General features: G+C 40.4%; 1 long non-coding RNA gene across 1 annotated transcript; it reads right to left on the reverse strand.

Annotated features, from left to right (window-relative positions):
• Positions 1 to 5,529: 5,529 nt before the first annotated feature.
• Positions 5,530 to 11,742, reverse strand: LOC118244114 (uncharacterized). Its single transcript, XR_004777459.2, has 3 exons — positions 11,410 to 11,742; positions 9,678 to 9,735; positions 5,530 to 8,546 (listed from the first exon to the last, which is right to left on the reverse strand). It is a non-coding gene; the product is annotated as an uncharacterized LOC118244114 (long non-coding RNA).
• Positions 11,743 to 21,407: the final 9,665 nt, after the last annotated feature.

The raw sequence follows: 21,407 nt of genomic DNA on the forward strand, positions 1-21,407 counted from the left end.
ACTTTTTGTTCAATGTTTCTCATTCAATTGTCAGGTGTAATTTCCAGTTAAAATAAACCCAATTTTGTGGTAAAAGTATAAGATAATCAAAGCAGTTTGATATCCCACATCAAACTCCTCCCTTCCTCTGCATCAACATAAATCTGGACAGCTTGGGCCTGGTGCCACACTAAAAGCTGGTGCTGCCAAACACTGTTTTTTCTCTGTCTCACACTTCTCTGTCACCAACAATAAGGTAGTTTTACTTGATCTTATTTAAGTGTAGCATTGTTCTCCTGTCACTTCCACACATATGCAGAAAGAAACTCTGTGGTGGAAAGGGATGTTGCAGTGAACAGGCAGCAGAAGGGCCCTGAGCACAAATCCATGAGTTGGCCCAACCACAGATATTCAGAGTAAGGGCAGATCAACCCCGTGAGTCCCTCCCACTGAAAGAAACTCATGCAGCACTGCTGTAAATGCAGTTAGAGGGGGGCTGACATAAGGATTTGGAGTGTACAAGTTCTGCATGGCCTGGGGTCATCCTAGCAAGCTCTTACAGCTCAGACATGACCATTGCATAGTGCAACCCAGAGCTGCTGAGGTATCTAGAAGCCATTGGTTTGCATAGTGGGGCTGTCCTCACAGGCACAAGTTTTAACATCTCTTTTTAACACGTTTAGCAGAAGTTCTTTCACTTCAAAAGAAACTGATGCTGACCACACCAAAACATCAGTGATGACTGGCTGGCTGTAGAATAATAGTAATAAAAATGTTAATTACACTTCTTTGCAAGGTGAACAAGGGTCATGTAACACTTATGAAAAGGTCACCTGGTGAGGTGGCTGAGAATGAGGAATTCTGACCTTTAAAGCTGAACGTAGCCCTCTGAATGCATTTGCTTTTGCTAGCTCTGAACACCAAATAAACTCCCAATATATGGTCACTGGCTAAGGAAACAAAGAGATCCCAGGAATTAGCCTTCTGCCTTTCTCCCAAAGAACCCCCTGTTATCAAGAGAAGTGAGTGGTCTGGAAGAAAAATTGTTGATGTCTCTCTTCCCCGAAGGTACTTCAAACAGTAAATGAACACACAAGATCCCATGTTTATTTTCTTTTAAATATATTTTTGAAAATATTGTGTGATCCAAAATATGTGTTTTTCAATTTTGCGTGCCATAGCCCGGCCATGAGTGATGTATTTTATCCATATTCATAACAGTGTACAAACTTTCTATTCATAGCTCTCTCCACAGCATAAATTTTGGTGGGCATGCTGGAATTTCCTTGTGCGGCATATGGTAATCCTTTACCTGAGGGCTTGCTCCAAATAAATGTTTACATTCCTCTGACAGCTCACTTGAAATGTAAAGGAACAAGGTATGTGAGTCTTCCATTAAATAACTAACTGCATTTACATGTTCGGGGAGGAAGGCACATAGCGTTCTTACACTGGACCCGTTGCAGGAATGTCCAACCTTGTTTCCTCTCATAAATATTTCATAATAGAAAAGACCTTAAAAATATGCCAATTCAAACTGCAGACTGACCCTTCCAGCTCCAGGCACCGTAGCTAGGAGGGACTGAAATAAACACCACAAGTAAGCAGTGCCTGCAGCGGGCAGTCATCTATGGAAACCACAGCCTCCTCTTTGGTCCTGGGGACGATCATTTCATTTGGAGGCTATTACAGGGACGGCCAGCTGAAAGAGAGGGTGGTGGGTGGCAAGGGTCACACATCAAAGATGCCAGGGAAGGTGGAAAGAATCTGGAGAAAAACTTCCTAGTCTGGGATTTGGTTTTATTTTATTTCACCCAGTTCAAGCAAATAACATTTTTTACTTAGGCTGATGAAAGAATATCACAGCAATGAGGGATAAGCACACTGAAGTAGTAAATAGGGTAAAAGCCTATATGCTGTGTATATATCTAATTACTGCAGTAAAAGTGTTGCCATGCGTTTATTGGCATGCCTGGTCTACTCAGGCTCCTGTTACTCCAGCTAGTCACATGGGGCTTTTTTAACCTTTTAATCATTATTCATATCATCGGGACTATTCATTTGGCCAGTTGCCTTTCAGCCGCCACCAGGCTGAGGCTGGCCAGTTACCAAAATATCCCCAAGAGAAAGAGCAACATAGGAAATCAGGAGTTTGTTATTCTGCAGGAATCCAAACCCACAGTTTTCTCTGCTCATTCCTGCCCACCTTCCCTAGCAATTTAGCTCTAATAAGATATCCTTCAGCTGCCTTTGATATCCTTTACTGAGGGGACATATTGTTTAGCCCCAGGAGGGAGTTAAAACACAGACACTCTTTCTCCTCTGTTACTCACATTCCAGCACAGTGAAATATCTCACATTTCCCAGTTGTGTTTCCCATAAGTGCTTGTCAAGAGGACCATATTTTTTGCCATTCCTCTTGATTGCTATCAAGACTGCTTGCAGCCCTCTCTAAATGAACACAGTTAGCTTGTGCAAACTGAAACAGAAGTAAAATTAGTGCTGGAGACTCACAATTCCTCTCAAAAGCTGAGAAGTGCCTGAGTGACAGCTGGTCAGAGACACTTAGCAGCTGATATGTAGCCAACATCCTTGCTTTAAATCAAGAAAACCTTCATGGAGGTTACATAATTTACACTGGCATAAAACAAGGGGAAGTAAATAGACCCTAGTAACTACAGTACGTTATAATAGCTATGATAATAGTTTGTAATAAAAAGCTGCCTCTCCTCTGAGGAACAAAATTGCCTTTGCAACCTTTAATTAAGCTGGGTTCTGAACGCTTTGTGGGCTAATTTTCTGCATAGTCCCCAATTTACAACATGGAAACCGAGGCATGTATATGTGAAGTAACTTGTCCAAGTGTTACAGAGGAAGTCAAAGATAAAGCCAAGAACGGAAGCAAAACAGACCATAATACAAATGTGCACAATTCCCACTAGAATCTGAAAGCCCATTTATTCAAGCCTAAATTTGACCCTTACTTAATTGACTTAAGTCCTGTGCCTTAAATACAAAACCACCCTTTGTCTAGCAGTAATGTAAAAATCAACCCATTATTGGAAAGATGCATGTATTCATTAGGCAATTGATACAGCTGTATTGAGTATCTTAGCACACTCCTTCGTTGAATTATGTTTATATACATCCTCTACTAATAGTTTTAGAGAAATGTCATAAAGATGGAACAGTCTGAGGAGGAGACAGAGTTCTTAATTAAAGTCACAGCTATTACTGATCAGTTATCATTGCAAACACACTTAAAATCAGATTTTTTAAAGCAAATAAATGATAATAGCACAGCCATCTTAAAAAAAATTAATCCGTGAATGACTCTAGTTTAGCTCATACCTGTGCTTAACCATTCATTTCATGGATTAACAGAAAATATGACTTTTGCAGTCTCTGAGGACCATCTACAGACAATACACAGAACTATATACACCACAGATAATATAAGCCAGCACCAAAATAGTTTTCAATTCTTGCTACAAAAGTCACTCTACAGTCAGCATGCCCAAGAAAAGTTCCTTAAGATATGAAGCCTTTTCAGCATACTTTTCAAGTTGACATACTTGGGGTTAATTTAAGTAGTGAAACAGATGACCAAACAGAAATGTTGTTGCTGGAAATAATCTTACCCCCTTGTTCCAGAACTTAAAACCAAGCACTGTTAGCAAAAACAGTCCAGAAAATAAAGTGGCACATAGTAAGAATGATGGTTTCTGATTTTTCTTGGGACCCAAACAGCATAGGACTTATAAACTGACTTGACAACAAGGTATACATCTTCCAGCTTAGGCAATAGCCCATTGAGAAGCCAGATGGGATTTCAAAGATTCTAGTACCTTGTGCATATAGATACAGGCAAGCGTCTCAGAGAATAATATCTGTGGTTGTAAGTACAGTCAGAGTGCACTGCAGAACTGTAAACTTGTATATAATCTTTATCAAAGAGGTAGCTAGCTCTCTTGCTGTCTTTCTCAACTATTGATGAAAACAGTACTGGTACTCTTACGTAGCAGTTGATTTGTCCCTGCCCAATTTTGACATCAAAGCTCCACAGACTACCCTTGCAGCACGGCCCCAAGGTTGGCAGGTTGAGATTTTTAACTTTGTTATTTACTAATGATGGAGATACAGATATTGCCGTCTTAACATTTCAAGCAAGTTTTTCAATGTGATTTCCTAGCATTTGGAGAATTTCTACTGTGTTTAGCTAGTGAACTACAAAATCTAACCACAGTCCTACACCAAACAGCTTCAAAAAAATCATTGCAAAGAGGAAAATCCACATTTAAAATTGGGCTGTTGTGTTTTACTGCATATTGGTTTCATATCCTCAGTGGAGATGTTGAGAGACATCTCCTAAATCACGAGGGTATTTCCAGACATATTCCTGGAAACAGGAAGGTTGCAGTATACTTCCCATCACACCATCAGTCTCATGCAGCTGGTTCCACTGAAGTGGGATGCAGAGCCCTGTCATCCTATGATACTCTGCTAGCCTATGGATGATCTCACACACCGAAAGCCTGCCTGCATTATAACTAAGTTCCATTGGAACCGCTCTTCAGGCCCCCACACAATTTCCATGTGTCAGAAAACAAGTTAAAGGTCTGACATTCATTGCACTCAGAAGAAAAGCCACACCAGGGTCTGCAATTAGAGGGAAAATTGTGTCAATTGACACAGCAGAATCGTTCATACAGTTGGTTGCACTCTCCATCCTTAGCACAGGGTCAGGCCATCCCTCGAGACACACAACAAAAGCTATGTAACGTTGTATGGCAAAGAGTGACAAAAGTGAATCACAGATTGCTGAGAGGGTACCTTATTAATGTTTACAAATATCTAAGTGTGGGAGACAGTGGGATTTGGCCAACCTCTTTTCAGTGGTTTGTGGGGACAGGACAAGGGGCAATGGCCACAAAATGGATCACAGGAAGTTCCACACCAACATGCGAAAGAACTTCTTCACGGTGAGGGTGATGGAGCACTGGGACAGGCTGCTCAGGGAGGTTGTGGAGTCTCCTTCTCTGGAGATATTCAAGGCCCGTCTGGACGCCTACCTGGGCAGCCTGCTCTAGGGAACCTGCTTTGGCAGGGGGGTTAGACCCAATGATCTCCTGAGGTCCCTTCCAACCCCTACAATCCTGTGATTCTGTGAAATCAAGTAGTACCAGTGAGACTAAAGGTTGAGAATATAAGACGCTTGAATAATATATGTGAGCCTTCAACGTTATTGCTCAGTTGTCACATTCTAAAGATCACAAAATATTTTTGAAATGTGCTGTAGTCCTGCAAGCAACAGTGGCAGCTCCTTGCACCCAAGTATTTCATTTGAACTAGAGTGATGTTTAAGTCTATTAAAAAAGAAATTGTCTTCTCATTCCATTCCATGTCCATTCTTCACTGAAACGGAATTTTGTTTTAAAGTATTTGCAAATTTAGCTAGGTTTGAGAAAGACAAAACAAAAACAACAACAACAACAGAAAAAACCACACACACACACAAAGAAACACAAAACACCACACAAACCAGTATGTGAGATGTATGAAACCTCAAATTTTCAGATTCCTTGAGGCTTGTTTATTTTCAAGTTAAGAAACCAAACATTTGATGATTACCAGAAAGAGGGCAATGTGCTTTTGTGCTGATTATATCAAATATAGTCTTCCATTGTCTGAAGAACAATTTTCTGTCAAGACATCGTTTTTACTGAGTTTTGGGTAGTAACAGACTTCTACTATTAAATACAGTCCTGTTTATCACCATCAACCCTGTGGCAGACTGAAAACCTCTTCCACTGGGATCAATAGCTTTCTGTGAAGCCAGCAAACTTACTTTCACAGGTATCTCACAAAAGCATATGATACAGAAACACAGAGATTTGTTTCATACTGAAAAAATCCCAACCTCTGCAATTCAAAATGTAATTGCTGAAGTAAATATCCTAGAAAATTCTTGGCTTGCTACGTTTCAGCTTTTATTATAAACATTTCAGAATAAAGTTTGCTTACATTCAAGTAGTTTTTGACTTATTTAGTGGAGTATACTGGAAAATGACAAAGCAGTCCATGGGGAACTTAGTGCCCAGATGTCAGGTTATTTGCTGTGCATTGGTTGTCACATGGGCAGTACTGGGATTTTTGTATTGCTGTTGTTCATTGTTATCAATATAATTCCATTATCACTTGTACTTTGTTCCTAGCTCCCCAGTCAACAACTAGATGCTATTGGCAAACAGAAGAAAAAAAAGTGACACGATTGTGGTTTTTATGCACTTTGAAGTTTTAAAAGCTGTACAAGAGCCAGGAGTTCAGCTGATTAGCATCATTTAGAGTAGACCCAGCTGTAAACAAATCTTATTTGTATTTATGAATCAGATTTTGAGAGGTAATTTGGACTTTGAACTAAAGACAGATGGTCACATCCACAGAAGAAAAGCTGCACATTCTGACAAGTAAAACTTGTGAGCCAACATGACCTTAAAAAACCCAGCACTTCAGATGATACATGTTATATTCCTTTAAAAAAAATCATATTAGTATTAGAAGTTAATGCATTGCAGAATAAAAGAAAGAATAATTTAAAGTCCATGAAAAGTTTGTAAGAACATTTGACTATTGCTGTTGTGGGTTTTGCAGAAAGTGTGTAAGGAACAGAAAGTTTCAAGCAACCCATGTGTTCAGATAGTAAGTGAAATCTTGCAACAGAATCTGTTTAAGCACTTGGTTCTCAGCTAGATTACAGCTTGATTACCACTCTGTTGAGTGTTGATGAATGTAGAAGGTAGGAAGGCTGAGTTCAGAAAACACCATTTTGTTGGCCATTTTTTACAGTGTGTATTTCAGAAGCATTGTGCCAAAACCCAATGCACCAGCTATAGTGTTGTACCAGTATCCTGGAGTATCACAGCATTTCCTCCTGGATGCCACAGTGCATGTGCTAACTGAACTGTAAATGAGGAAGACACATGTTAATGAAAAAAAAATATGTCTGCTTCAAATGATTTTTCATCATGTCTAGTCCTGCAATGTTTGCAGACCCTCTTCAGGCTGGCTGGACACTTGGCAAGTAGCCTTCGTTCTGCTAGGCAGCTTCCTCACAAACACCCTCTGCAGAAAAGTTTTGTCAGTTATTCCTAAATTTACTCATTCTTCTTGAGCTGTGGATAAAGTTCAACAAGCCTAATTTATTGTTATACACACTGATGGCAAAATCAGTTTCCAACACATAAGTCACATAATGGCCTTATCACTCCCCACATATATTGCATAATGGCTTTATCACTCCCATCTGTCTATTTCAGTAGTATTTGACATGGTCACCCTTCTCTTGAAGACGAAGAAGATGCGACAAGATATAATTTGAATAAAATTCTGTTCCACTGGTCTTATGTTTGCAGATCTACCTTTTCATCCTCTTCCCTTAGATTTCTATTTTATTTCTTTTTTTTTCCTCTCACTTCTTGCTCTAAGTTCTCTCTTTAATGATTTTTTGCAAAATTCTGCTTTCGTGCAATCTTCCTCCACCAAGATAGCTCAACAGGGTCCTCTCTTCTTTTATCAGGAAGAAGCCAAAGAAAGAGAGTGAAGGCTTATATCTAATAGCCAATTAAAACAGTAAGCAGTTTAAATGGTTTGTAGATCCTTTTCGTAGTTCATCCAGACCAGCACTATGACCTGGCACTAAAGAAGAGCTTCTGCAGACATCATTACTGGTGGTATAAATGATCTCATCTCCTCTGACATAGGAAACACAACAGCTAGCAGTCAAGGTGGCTGGGACTAAGGAATGTACTGTAGTTTTTTAGACAGAAGAAGACCAAATGACCACAGAGCCACTGCTGCTAGCTGGGGAGAGAAGAACACTTTTTCATATGGTTGTTCACTAACTAGGGAATGTACCATTTTAATGTGCATTTCTTTTAAGAGAGCAAAAATATCCCTGTGCCTTGTGACACTTTCTAAGTGAGTGATACAAACTAGGTAGCAATGGCTCATGGCCTGAAATCTCTGCTTTGTTCCAAGACATCCAGCTCTGTTTGAGATGCTTTTCTTCTGCAAAGTATAGAAAGACCATCAGAGCAAATACCCTGCTGCCTTCTTCAGGTAGGACCATGCTTCCACCAGGAGAAAACAATAGGATTCTTGATTTATGTCATGCAAGAGAGAATGAGAGCAGATTTAAACATATTATAATATGTTACCATAAAAACTTGTCTGTTTTCTGAAATTTAAGAAGCAATGCTTGTGAGGTCTAGATCACGGGGAAAATATGGTGCTGACATAAGATGCGGTAAAAGCATCTCTTCAGGCCCTGAGTTTTTCATGTGGAAAATTCACTGTGGCAAAGTAGTGTTTCAGTCTCTCAATTGACCGATTGTTGTAGTATTTGTCGTTGTGGTGCTTATTTGTTTTGCTAAAGGAAATGCTTTAGCAGGGAGCGCGCACACAGCCTGGCATAAAATGGAGAGTGCCCACATTCTTGACAATAACAGTTTACTTAGCTGTGTAGGGCAGGCTGTTTTCAGCTGGAAGTTCAGAGCACCCACTTTTTCCTGAAAAAGAGGAAATATAATAATACCATGGAGAATCATGGACTTCAGCTGCTTGATTTCACCACCAGATCTAAATTCCTCCAAAACAAAATACCTCAAAACATCCAGCCGGCAACAAGGTGTGCATTTATGCACTGCTGTGTCAGTCTGTGGATCATTTTTTCATGGTAATGTTGAGCCAGCTCATTATTTCAAAACCAGGCACAGCAGCCTTAGGTATCCACTGGTCTTCAGGCTATTACTATGGCATAAACATTTTATCCAAAAACTCTGCTTTACATTGCATAAGACATTTATACTCCATGAATTAAAAGCCTAAGAGATCAGCTGAGGATATCTGCAGGGCTATGAGAGGCAGAAGGCTGGGAGGGCTCAGCTGGGAGAGGTGAGAAGATATGACTTAGGTTTGTACAACCAGAAAGGCAATGGAGAAGGTGAGGAAGAAGACGTTCACCCAAATTCTCCACTAGTAGAACAGGGCTCAGTCCAAAACAGGTAAAAGCAACTTTACAGAGCAGGCAGTGCACTTCTGAAACATGCTGGCATGAGAGCCATGGTGAGGAGTCAGAGCAAACCTCCAGGTTAAAAAGAAGATTAGACAAAATAGAGCAAACCAGGTTTAAAAAAGCCACCATTGAGATTGGGGAAGGTTGTACCCTTCTGTACAGATTAGGGTGATTGTATCCCCAGTCCAACAGCTATTGTTTTACGCAAACTAATCTCCCTGGGTTGCCTTCTTCTACATAGCAAGTCATGGGGGATCCTGTCGTTCCCCAGGGACTCTCCAGTGAGCTCAAGGGGGCTGGCTTTCTAAAGGCTGAAATTAGCTTGAGCTGCAACTTCTCCCCAGATAAAGATTAACTTAATAAGCCCATGATAAATGTAAAATATATATATATATTATATATATAAATAAAATCGTATAACAAACAAAGCAACCAACCCTCTGAAATTTTTAAATAAAAACTGTGAAAAACTCTAAAGAATCAGAGCCAATTTTTCCTCCCACAAGTGCTGGCCATCCACTGACACAATGCTGGAGTTCAGTCACAGAGGCTCAGCTACATCTTTGTCCCTCAGTAGCAACAGGACTTGAGAAAATTGCACTACTACAGCAAAAATGTCCAGTACCTTCAGCCAGATTCTGCACACTTTTGACTGCTGGGAAACATCGTTGTTAGTCTTGTTCCTGTTGGTGAATGAGAATGAAGTGGACCATATTTTTTACATCAGTTTCAGGAATGAGATTATAGCTTTTGACTTGGAAATTACTTTCAATATTCATTTTGATCTGTTTCTTTGCCTTTATCAGGGCCAACTGCTTCAGCAATCAGTCATTGTTTTCCCCACTAAGCACAGACCACAAATTACTTTGGTATAGTGCCTTTCAGTTATCTTTATTCACAGAAACCCCAAATTCTTTGATGAATGGTAATCTATGTGTCAGCTGTCTGTAAGGATGAAAGATAAACTCTTACTGGAAAGTGCACCATACATAATTATGACTCAGCCCGAAAAACAATAAAATTTGCCTTGGTGTTTTGATCTGTCAGCTCCACAGTGTAATGTTAACCAGTCTTGATAATCCTGGGCAATAACACAGACTGCCCCATTTCAAGTTTTCTTTGCAGCATTCTCTGCACAAGAACTATTAAATTCATTGGCAGGTTCCGCTATAAAAATTACCTCTCTTCTGGATGAACTTTTGGGTCTCTGTGCCTTACCTGGCCTCTAGTTATCATGATTATCCCTGAGAGAGGAAACCCATTTCTAGCCTCAGAGTATCCCTGGCTGCAAAGCATGGAAAGGGTACATATGTAACTATATGTACCCATAATACGATATACTCATATACAAAAAAGATATCCATAACACAATAACGTATAGCTGTGATCTGTGGAGGTAACCTCTCTTTCCCACCCCTTACCCACTCCACATGATTGTAGACTCCTTCCTACTGGTGGGTACTATTAGATAGAAAAGTCTGATAGAAAATAGTTCTGCTGATGTGGCACTGTCCTGTCTGCTGGTCCTAAAGAGACCAAATGTTCATCCTCTCCCTCTGCAGAACCAAGTGTTTGGGGTCTTCCTTCCTTCTTAGGAAAGATTTTTCATACGTAAAGGCACTTTTTTATTTACTTCAGTCTTATTCTTATCGAGCTGTAGTGTGAAAAGTAGCCTATTGACTTTCTGCTTCAGGCCTTGCTGCGAATCCAAGATTAGCATGGGTCACTTGCTAGTGCTGGGATTTATTGATATAATGAATTTCATTAAGGTAGAATTCCAAGAAGTCTGTCTCACAGTTTAAGAGGAAGTGGAGGAAGAAATAGCAAATGAAACAAAAAAACATTCTCTTGACTACCATAGGTATAAACTGAAATCTTCATTGAAGCTAGTCAGAAAAGTAATCCAGAAAGGAACTAAAAGTGAAATTAGTCATCAGCCAGGTAAAGCTTTCTGCACTAAGTGCTCTTTGTATGTTCCAACAATGTACACAGTTAGTTTAAAATAATGGTCACCAGAAACCAAGACAAATATGACTGATGCTGACTTTTTATAAGTGTAAATGAAACAACACAAAAATAAAGAAACCCTCAAGGATAAACACATCTGTTTTCCAGTAGCCACCTCTTGTTCTACAGCAATCTTTTCTTCTTCTGTTCCCTTACCTTTCTTTAACTGAACTTTTAAAAACCTAAAAGGACCAATATTAGCATATTCATCAGCCTGATCATTCATCTTGCCTGGAGCAATTCCTAGGGTCATGTAAACAGTTTGCTGTTCCAGACAGCTTGTTCCCAGAATATGCTTCTTGACAACAGGAAACTCAATTAACAATTGCATGTAGGCTGTGGACACGTACCTTTTCAGGATGTAGCTGCACCAGTTGAAGAGGTTACTGAAGTGGCACCTTGTCCTTATGCACTCGTCACCTTCTCTCTGTGGCCTCTAACCAACATCCACTAAAATGAGATGAGTCAATTTTAAGAATTTAAAGAATGGCCACTGTTACAGCAGCTTATTTCGACTGAAACAAGTTCTGGAAAGTCACATGAGGAGCCTGGCCAGCAGATCAGAGAGGGTGATAACTTCCAGCATTAGCGGGAGGAGCAGGCTGGGGCACTTCTCATTGGCACAGCTGCAGCTGGAAAAGAGCATGCATCTGTAGACTTGCACAAATGCCAGCTTCAAGAAAGATGAGAAACCCAGAACAAATACTGTATAGGCATGTCAATGTACATACAGCATGAAGTAAAACATCTTGGCCTTGTAGTGAAGTTACTCCACTCGAGACAGTGGGACCTCTGTCATTTATGTCTGTGACAGAAGACTTTCTGAGTTCTCTGGCTGGTTTGAGCTGTGTTAAATGAAAGGACAATTTATCACACATCATAAGATGAGTATCAACTTGCTAAACCACATAATTAGATCATGTGTCTGAGCCCTAAATTCTTACTTATGCACCTAAAGAAATAGATTGAATTTCATGAGCATTGGGAATGCAGGCATCTCCTGTTGACTTAGTCATTCCAAAGGCAACTGTAAGGTACCCAGATTTTGGGAAAATAAAACCATTTACATCCTTGCATGAAGGCCAAGGAACCTATTTCTAAGTACACTTGTGTCAATCTTTCAGTCTGTGCAATTGAATGCAATGAAATAAAACCCATTTGGAAATGTAAACTTTAAATATTGCCTCACTTATTTTAAAATACTACAAAAAATGTAAGAATAATTTAAAAGACTAGATTTTACAGCAGCACAGTTACAGTGCTCTGGATGACTGTGGCGAGATCTTGGCCTCATGAAGTCATGGTTAAATTTCTTCTAACTACATAAAATTTTTCTTCAAAACAGAAAAATGTTATTCCCATCACATGGAAATCAGTCTTTCATTTCTAAAGCTAAAAGTGTCAATCACTTCATCAGCAGTCATCTTTCAGATACATGTAAGAAGACCTTTCAGCCTTTATGTTTAGTCACAAAAGAAACTCCTTAAAGTAGCCAACAACCATCTTTGAATAATGCAAGAACATTTGGCCTCTTCATTAATTTTACTAGATATTTCACAGTGTATTTAGAGATGGACCTGCCCCACTTTCAGGGATAGAAAGCTTTAAGGTGGTTTTGTACTTTCCGCTCAGAAGATTCATGAGACTGAGGATGAGAAATTACTCTTACAATTTGATTGCTTCTAGCTTTTTATGTACTTGGAGACCCAACTGTGTTTAGCCATACCAGTCACCTTGTCCAAGTTCATTGTGCTACTGGTGCTGCAGCCACAACATGGCTGTGGACTGCAGTGCAGTGAGTACAATGCAACCAACGCACACTTCAGTGCTGAGGAGATGCTTATCTTTCAAGGAACAAAAAGGAGTAGAGACTGGAAATCATGAGGATGAAGCTCTAAACAGCAGAAGATGAACAAAAGGTAAGGAAGCTTTCTGCATTTACCTGCACATACTTGGTCTTTTTCATTACATCAAAACTATTTACAATATCCCATAACACACTGATTTTTAACAGGTGAAAGTTGTAGACATTGCAGTATCTCACTTTCCAGCCCTCCTTTCCTAATCTCCTTCCCATATGTTAGGGATGTCAGTGGTACAAAAACAGATCCTCTGTGCACAGAGTTTATGAACCAAGATATTGAGTGTAATAGGAGGGAGAGGCAGCTGAGAACCACTATTACTGTATGAGGAACCTGGCCATGTATTTGGTAGCATTCTCCCACTGCTAGAAAAGCCTGTGTTGTTGCAAGAATAGGAGGACGGTGGCCTGATTTCCTCCCTACCAAGTGTCTGTGTTTGAAAACACAGTGTCTGCTGGATGCATGCAGGTCAGATGGAGAGAGGAGCTGGAATGGAAAATCTACTCACTTTGAAGTGTTTTCTTTTTCAGTACAAACTGGCTCAAATTAGTTCAGCATCAGTGAATTGGATGGCTATGGGCCTTGAATGGAATTTCTGGATAAATTTGAACCAAAATATATTATGGCCTAACTCCATGCTGCTAATGCTTATGTATGTGCTTGAACTGGAATTTCCTTGATTCAAGCAACCAGTGAGGTTAACATGAATTTAGTTAAACACTTACATTAGCATTTGCTGAGGTCTAGGATCTTGATTCAGTAAACAATCTCTTCCTCAGGTCAGACATAATCTTTGGTCATTAGTGTCCTGACCTAAGGTGCTACAAAGATGCTATCTGCAGGGTGAGACAAAACACCTAATTATGCTTCATATTTGCAACACTTTAAGCATGCATATCTGGCTAGTGACCATATCTCAGCTGACTCTGGGCATCTTCTTTCAACGTGATTATTCAGTTTTGGACTATGTGAGCATTTACGCTGGGTTCACAGGTGTTTTAAGAAGATAACTCCAGATAAATTGCTTTGAAGGTGTCTAAATTCCAAATGTGGTTCATTCACTTGCCTGTTTTCAATCCCTGAAAGCACTTCCATTTTCTGTCAGTCAGATTCCTCAATCTTAACACAACTCAATCTAATAATGGTCTGCTTCTCTCATCTGATCTGGGAAGTGGTTTTGGAGCACTTCTACTAATGAAGTCTCCCCGTAGTAGAAGTACTTCCACCTTTTTGCCTCAGATCATATTCAGCTCCATTCTCCTCTTCCGACTGAACTCCAGGAAACTCTTTTATCTGGAGTAGGAGATCGTTCAATTCCATCCTCTTCTGAAAGGCATGTCCAACAAATTTAGATGTGAATACCATAAATACCAGGCAGTAGGGTACTCTGTGATTCTATCTGATGATCTGAATAATAAACTGCTGTGAATAATTGCAAGTTAATTAGGTCAGAGAGAGAGAGATTGCACTATAAAACACTGTTTTTGCAAGAGGCTTTCTCAGAATATGTAATAGTCATGTAGTTTAATGGTTATCTATGAGGTAAGAAATGCTGCTTTCACTTCTTACAGACAAAGAAAAAGAGTCAAATCTCACATTCTTCCTTGTCTGGTCCTATTTCTGCTAGTCCCGTATTGCTGCAGAAAGGTCACCACAGCTGCAGTCCATGTGAACTCTGCACAGAATAGGCAGCTGGTGTTGGAAGAGAGCTCAAGACGGTGAATTGTGATCAAAAATCACCAGTTCCCTTCAGTCTGGAGAATCGGAAGAGGCGGGAATTCAGATAATATCATATGTTAGTATATAGTACATAGTATACATATTATATGTATATTATAATATAATTGAAGGTGCACTGGCTTTTGTGGATCCAGCTGATAATGATTTAGACCTCTCTGCATATTGTGAAAGGAGTGTAGGATTCTTACCTTTCAGGCAGTGGAGTTCACTAGAACATCTAAAAGAGAGGTCCTGCAGTACCACAGTGAAAATCCCATCCTGAGCATCAGTCTTCTAGAAGCTTAATTCCTTTTGATTCAAAAGAGTCTAGGTGTTTTTTATAAGCTTAACCCTGTGATCTTAGGTCACAGTGTCTTCAGGGCAGGGACCTGCTACTTCTGGCTGCCGAGCAATATCTATTCCCAGAGTTTACAATAATAGTGAATGCAATGGTATTCAGCAACTTATTGTCAACCTAAATACAAAGCTTACCACCTGGCCTAGAAGTAGTTGTTTATTTCATGTTTCCTCTCTGCATAGACCGTTATACTTCATCAGAGAGCAAAAGCTTCATCGCTATCTCCCTCCAATGGTAAACTTTGGTAATTTCTTTTGCAGACAGAAAAAAATATTCAAAGATGCTATAGCACTTGCTGTTTATGGATCTATTTTTTTTCCCCAATATGATGAGTACAGGGAGAGACTGACAATTATAAAAGTTGAATGCTCATCTCATTAGAGCACGGAGTCACTTTGAAGGAACAATTCCCATTTATCAGGTAAATATGTTTTTAGAAATGATAGAGTCAGAGGCCTGAATCAGTGTCACTCAGGCTGAGCAGGAGCTCAGCAGGTCCCTAGTCCAACCTGCTGCTCCCTGCAGGGCCAGCTGCGGGGTTGGACCAGGTTGCTCAGGGCTGTGCCCACTCGGGTGTGCAAACCCCCCCAGAACCTGCTCCGCTGCCCGCAGCCCCACCACAACAACCCTTCCCTTACAGCCTCAGCCTCTCTTCCCGAGGCCTGCCCTCTGTCTGTTGGCCTCCCACCGTGCACCCGTGGCTGTGTCTCCACCACTGCCTCCCCATGGGGGCTGCTGGCAGCCCCCGGCCCCATCTCGGCCTGGCTGAGCCAGCCCCAGCCCTCAGCTCCCGGCCCTGGACAGCTGCTCTGGTCTGGCCACCCCGAGCTTGCTCCAGTGTCTTTCCCACCCTGGGGGCCCTGACTGGAGGCAGTGTCCACACATGGTCTGATGAGTGCTGAGGAGAGAGATGGCATAATCTAGTAGCTGTGCTCCTGTTAATATCACAAAATGTCATGCTTTAGAAGATCTGCTCCTGTTTTTTCCATGCCAACGTGAATGACAGGACATCTCCCTCCTCCCAACATCTGGATGAAGACAGCTGGTCGTGCGGCCCCGCCAGTGGCCAGAGGGCAGGGGACAGTCACCTCTCCCTGCCCGCAGGGAGAAGTACCCCTGTGGCAGCCCAACTCCCTTACCAGCCCTTTCCTTTCAGGGTGTGAAGAGGGGCCATGCCAGGGCAGAAGCTCTCACTCAGAGCATGTATCTTTTACTGAAAATGTGGAAAATATGAACGTAGCTCAGCTGAGAACACAGATCACACAAGTCAAGGTCAGGTCTTGCTGTGGTTTCACCATTTCCTGGTAGCAGTGGCAAGAATTTCCATGCTTTTTGGATCTGATTTTCATTTGGAAAGTATGTAAATGGCTATTTTCTTTGCTTGTACCAACTTAGTCAGAAACTCATGCTGAATAAGATGGGCATTTTCCAGAATTTTCATAAATAGTGAAGCCATCATAGTTCACTCAAGAGATGCTAAGAGACAGAAGATTTGGCAGCATAGCTTTGAAACAGCCCAGTGTAGCAATTACTGGCTGTGATAATACAGTGTGTGGCACTGGGAGGCCTGCATGAGGTAGCAAAAGCCATGCTATTTGACTCCAAGACATCCTTATTACTAGCCCCAAATTTTGTCTTCATTGCTGTTACCCTCGTCTCCTCATGTCATTCTATGGTTTAGCCAGTAACAAGGTAATCTAGTAAATAATAAACCACCAAGAATAATGCATTTCAAATGGTGAAGAGATCTGGAATATTAAATGTTCACTATGCAGTTTTTGCAAATAGATTGAAAGAATAAAGTGTCTGCAATTTACTTCAAGGATTAAAAACATGTTTGTGCATATGCGTATGCCTGTACACTGTAAGACATGGCATAAAATTTGAGGGATAATTTTTTCACAAAATCACAAAATGAAAAAAGGGACTTTTAAGAAACACCTCTGAGAATGACAAGTCTCAGTCACAGTGACTGTCAACGAGACTGAGGCATCAATCCAGCTGTCTCTAACAAACAGGCATCATTTGTGAGATACTCAAACATCTTCAATTCTCAAAATTTACATGTGGAAAAAGAAAAAAATACTGCAAGCAAAGCCAAAGCATTTTGGTATCCTTGGTGAAATTTAACTATGGTTTTCCTCCTCCTCCTACCTTCAGCAGATAGCAAGCAGCAAGCTCAAGACAGCATCAATAAAACTGAAGAATAAAGACTTTTTGCAGAGGGCATCAGACAGTCTGAAATATGTAGGGAAGCAAACTTTGCAGATTTTTCTCTGTCAGAAGAAATCTAAGAACCTTATTCCCTCTTCCTTAGTACCTGTGACTTGTGGAGGTTAGGACCCCAGAGAGGGCTGACACAAGCCAGCTGTGCCTGGCATGAAGCAGTTGTTCTGGGCTTTCCCAGATGTGCTTAGGCTTTACCAAATATCCAACACATGAGCTACCCTATCAATATGCAAGCCTAGGAGATTGTTCCCCTTCTTTTTCTCCCCTAAAAGATTAATTTCCTCATGGCAACAGAGCAGGTCTATCATCTGATTGCTCCATACCATGATCCTCTATCCAAGACAATGTCTCTGGGGACACAACACTACAGTGTTCCCAAATTAGATCAATAAATAACAGATAATATAAAGCACTCTATCTCTTTCTTGCAGGTAAATTGCTCCGGGCTGAACACTAAGCATGTAGTGAGCTAGATGTCATTTTTCTTACTATCTTTTTTTATGTCTTTGATCTGCTGGTGTTATTGTCTGTTTCATTTCCTCCTGCATCTTTCTGTGATAAGTCAAAGTCTTAGAAAGAGAAATATGACAAATCTAAAGAACACCCTATTTAAAATTGTTGTGATATGAAGATCTATCTCCCAGACTTTCTGTGAACTGTGGACTAATCACATTTAAAAGCCTCAATATTTCAAAATTATACTATTTCACAAAAACAGGTACATAGACTAAATTCAGGAACAATCCAGTATATTAACTTTAAAAAATATAGACTAAAACTATGCGATATTAATTGAGCAGCTGACCCTCATTTAATGTTCACCATTAATAACTGATTATTTTTACTAGCACTACTTACTATTATAAATGGTAGATCATAAATTGTATATAAACAATAACGTGAAGCTCCAGTTTTATGTCAGCAATCTAAGTAATTGTGAGGAAGTGCTTATACTAAGTAGAAACCTTTTGTTATGATGAATGTTATTATACCTTGTGGATAGAAACAGATACCTATCTGTCCAAGAAAGAAAAGGGGTATCCGTCTGAAGGCCAAAGAGGTTGGAACTTTCAAGTGAGGAGGTACATAAAAAATTCAAGCTGGGACCAGTATTTCCTGGCTCTAGGGTCTTCTATGCAGTACATTTCCCCTGGTCTAAATAGCTTCTTAATTACTTTCGGTAGTAGATTTTCATGCTCAGCAACCTAAGCTGCATGACAATAAAAAATATGGTGATACTTAAACAAGAACACATTCTCAGCAAGAACACTCTGTCTCTAACTTAAAATACTATTAGTGAACATATGCTAGTAATTTTATATGAAGCAATCTGGGGGCATGTGCACTTTATAGTATCTTTTAATGACAATAATATAATATCTTTTAATGAACACTATCAGTACACAGTGAAAGTCTGGGAGATATCTTTTAACGACAAGCAGAAGGGATTATATATCTAAGCAAACAACACTAGTGATTTGTTTTCTTGCTGAGACAAAAATTACTAAATGGATGCGTGGCCGATTGATGTGGTACTTTCCTATCTGTACTCTGACCTGTCTTCTCTCCAGCACTGCAGTTAAATATTGCTTGAATTTTAACTGCTCTGAGCTGAGATATTCTCTGATGTATTTGAGAAAGTCAGCACAGTATTATTCCAGCCTTTAAAAGAAATGTATTATACTTTATTCTGTATGCAATGTACAGTTTATATAATACATAATGTGTTAGCAGAAATACATTACAAAGTGTTTTACAAAGGAGCAGAGCAAATAGGAAGAGAGTCTAAAGAGAAATACCACGCTGAACAAGTAGTTAAAGGTCTGTCCGAGTCCTGCCATGGGCGGCTCTGAAACACATTATAGCACATAGTGTTCTCTATGGCAGGATCCCGCAGGCATACAAGAGAACAAATATTTATTTCACAAATTTGGACCCTGTGGTGGAACATAAACATTTTGTATGTTGCCCGTAGACACTATCACAGAGCCAATATTACATTTCTCGGAAATCAATCACCTAGGATGCATTTTGTACTGAGACCCAGGGTAGACTAGGAGTAAGAATGCTATGTATTTTGATGATAATCCAAATGTAAGTATAGGTGTATCCCCCTGCAGCCTGCTAGAGCTCTGAGTAATTTGAGTACTGGCCAATCACATCAGTATTGTACTGTTTATGGTCCATTCCTCACATTCATAGTCAGCCCTGGAGTCGGCTCTTTTTGGACCGTCCAAGTGAGCTGGGTGTTCTTGGCCAAGGAATGGGTGTTTTTCCACAGCTGGGACAGGAAGGACTCAAGTGGGTACTCATGAATGGGAGGAGAACTGGACAGGTTTCCACAGCTGGAAGGAGGTAACTTCTGGTCAGTGGTAAGCTGTCACTGGAGGAAGATCTGTATGTACAGGTCTTTCAGAGAAGAATTGACAGAAACCCTGGCAGGGACCACACTCAGGTCTCCTCTGAAAAGTCTGGCATTAGAGGCCACCTGGAGGTCTTAACTGAGTCATGAGAGGTCTGTAGTTTTGCATGTTTCCAGAGATACATCCACAATGGGGAGAACATCAAGTGTGATCTCTAAAAAAATCCAGGATGCACAAGATTGCACTACATCTAATGCCATACTAACCCCAATCCACTTGTTCATTTTTCCTTTAACTAGAGGCAATGCTACCCCGCCCACAGCACAACACATTGACCTTCCCTTTGGAGTATCAGATAACTGAAAAACATTCACTCTGTGACCACAAGGAGCATCCATTTTATAAGCTGAAACAAAATATCCCATTGGTCATAAAAAATGTTATTCAACTCACTTTAAAGCCAGGTGTGCAGTGGACTGTGTAAAAAGTATATGGCATGAATTGCATAAGGGACTACAAAAAGAATTATTATTGTTCTCAAATTATTGCTACAGGAATAGCTACAAATCACTCTTTGTGTTATCGTACAACATAATAGAGGAACTGTTTATAATTTTGTTTTCCGCAGATCAAGTTCCCATCACCTCCTCTGAACCAGCCATCTACAAGTTTTTACGGTTTTTCATGGCTGCACTGGTGGCACAAATTAGGACTAACTTAGAAGCAATTCTAACTTGTAGTCTCCCATCCATGATACTAAACTCTTCTGTTACCTAGAACTGGCCAGGAGCAGACCACCCTTTCTCATCTTAATGTCACAGATCCCAGGAGAAGTAGAGTAAGACACTAAAAGGCCACTTGTGTTAGTTTTATAATGCTCCTATTGTGAAGGAAATCCCCAGAATGAATATTAGGAGAATACTGAAGACTGTTGGTGTTTACGCAGGCATGCTGAGAGACCTTGACTGGAGACCAGACCCTGGTTCCCTATTCCCTTAATGGTGCTGAATGTCCAAAAAAGGATTTACCAAACTTGCACCCATTGCTTACACCTCTAATACCCTTGTGGACTGACAGAATAAAAAGAACCAACTGTTGTTCCTTGGTGAGAAGACCAGCATAATGAGATGAGATCTTTTAAGAGACACCAATGCTACTTGGATTAATGTCACCTAGTGTAAGGGTGAGTCTGGAGCTTGCTTCCTTAAGCTACCAGTGATAAAGAGAAGTAGAATGCTCAGAAGACAGTTCAGCACATCTGGGACCATAGAATTACAGAATGGTTTGGGTTGGAAGTGATCCTTACAGTACCATTCAGTTCCAACCCCTCTGCCATGGTCAGGGACACCTCCCAACAGACCAGGTTGCCCAAAGCCCCATCCAGCCTGGCTTTGAACACCCCCAGGGATGGGGCATCCACAACTGGTCAACCTGTTCCAGCATCTCATCACCCTTATGGGAAAGAATTTCTTCCTTATATCTAACCTAAATTTACTCTCTCTCAGTTTAAAACTGTTACACCTTGTCCTACTGTTAGGATCTGAGTAACGTCTTTGACACCCTCTTCCTGTGGACTATAGAGGAAATCTAATGGACTTCTGCTGTTCTTTACTGTCCACCTTCTTACCACCGTAAACAACTTTGTCTTATCAGCAAACTTAGGCACTTCACTTCTTAGCCTCTTCCCAGAGCATTTCTGGATATGTTGAAAAATGCACAGATGCTTGCAGTAATCCTTTAATGGTCTCTTCTGTTGTTGAATGTTAACACAACTCTCTGGATGTTCTATATTTTTGTCCTTAGCTGAAGCTAAGTGG

The sequence above is a fragment of the Cygnus atratus genome, chromosome 3 (assembly GCF_013377495.2).
Source record: "Cygnus atratus isolate AKBS03 ecotype Queensland, Australia chromosome 3, CAtr_DNAZoo_HiC_assembly, whole genome shotgun sequence".
NCBI lineage: Eukaryota > Metazoa > Chordata > Aves > Anseriformes > Anatidae > Cygnus > Cygnus atratus.